Genomic DNA, 1,967 nt, shown 5'->3' with positions numbered 1-1,967 from the left:
AAGCGGCACCGCGGCTGACGCAAAGACTGGACCGAAACTCCTCAAATGACGTCGTAGGTAAGCCCTTGGTCATGATATCCGCAAATTGTTGGGAAGTAGGGACGTGTAAAACACGAATATGGCCAATGGCCACCTATTCCCGAACAAAATGAATATCCAACTCAATATGCTTGGTCCGTCGATGATGCACCGTGTTAGCGGAGAGGTAGACCGCCGGGACGTTGTGGAAGTAGACCATCATGGCACGGTCAGCAGGGAAGAGAGCTCCTGAAGCAGCTGGCGAAGTCACGAACACTCGGCGACAGCATTGGCCATCGCACGATTCTCAGCCTCAGCACTGGAATGAGAGATCGTAGGCTGCTGCTTGGACGACCACGAGATGAGTGAGGGTCCAAGACAGACACAATAGCCCGAAGTGGAGCGGCGAGTGTCAGGGCAGCCCGCCCAGTCTGCATCGGAGTAGGCGGTGAGGGCGGTGTCGGCGGAGGTGTGAAGCGTGACGCCAAGATCCATAGTGCCACAGATATAGCGGAGAATCCGCTTGACGGCAGCCCAATGAACGTCTCGAGGAGCATCCATATGAAGACACACCTGCTGCACGGCATACTGGATCTCCGGTCGAGTCGGAGTGAGGTACTAGAGAGCACCAACGATAGACCTATAGAAAGCAGCATCCGAAGCAGGAGAACCATCCGTGGCAGAAAGCTTGACCTTCGTATCAACAGGCGTAGCGGTGGGCTTGCAGTTAAGCATGCCGGCGCGCTCGAGGAGCTCGTGAGCATACTTCCGCTGATGAAGGAAGAAGCCATCCGGACGGCGCACCACCTCGACACCAAGGAAGTAGTGCAAATGACCCAAGTCCTTGATGGCGAACTTAGCGCGAAGACGAGCCGTGAGCTGACTGAGAAGACCAGCCGTACATGTTGTCAGGATGATGTCGTCGACATAGAGCAGCAAGTAGGTCGTGTAAGAGCCCTGATGATAAACGAAGAGCGAGGCGTCCGAGCAGGTAGAGCGGAACCCAAGCTGGCGGAGAAACGCCACGATGCGCTGGTACCAAGCATGCGGAGCCTGCTTGAGTCCATACAAGAACTGCGAAAGCAGGCACACGTGGTCAGGAAGCATCGGGTCAACAAACCCAGTGGGCTGCTGGCAGAAGACCTGCTCCTCAAGGTGACCATGGAGGAAGGCATTGGAGACGTCCATCTGGTGCACCGGCCAAGCACGAGAGACCACAAGGTGGAGAACCGTGTGTATCATGCTGGGCTTGATGACTGGAGCGAAGGTGTCAGTGAAGTCGACGTCGGCACGATGTCGAAAGCCACGAACGACCCAACGCGCTTTGTAGCGATCAAGGGTACCATCAGGATGGAGCTTGTGTTTAAAGACCCACTTCCCGGTTATCAAATTGGCGTGCCGGGGATGGGGAACAAGCTGCCACCACTACAAAAAAAAACACATCCGTGACATTTTGGGCCGAACGATTTTTTTTCTGTTATACTTATGACACTTCTATGACGATAATTGTGACAAAACCCGGTATCATCATAGATGTGGTGGGCTCCTACTTCTATGACAAAAAATCATGACAGAAAATGGGTTTTTCATCCTGGGCGGGCCGGAGACGCAGTTGCATGACATTCTTTGGGCCATCCATGACAGAAAAAACCGTGGTAGAAGTGAGGGCGAGGAAAATATCGGGGAGTTCCCGGTTACAGTGGGTGGTCAGGGGCCGAGCGATGCGTGTTTCTCTCGTACTGTACGCGCGTGGGTGCGAGACGTTCGACTCTAACTGAACCCAAGCGAGGCGTCGCCTAACTGAACCTGAGCGATTGCACTGCAGGCTACTCGTTACTGAACCCGAGCGATCGAGCGATTCCTTCGCTACTGCTGCTAACTGAAGCCGATCGATGATGCCTCTGGATGAACAGTGAGCGTTGCTGGGGGGTTTGGATGAACAGTGAGCG

The sequence above is a fragment of the Triticum dicoccoides genome, chromosome 1B (assembly GCF_002162155.2).
Source record: "Triticum dicoccoides isolate Atlit2015 ecotype Zavitan chromosome 1B, WEW_v2.0, whole genome shotgun sequence".
Classification (NCBI taxonomy): domain Eukaryota; kingdom Viridiplantae; phylum Streptophyta; class Magnoliopsida; order Poales; family Poaceae; genus Triticum; species Triticum dicoccoides.
This window is presented reverse-complemented; position numbering follows the sequence as displayed.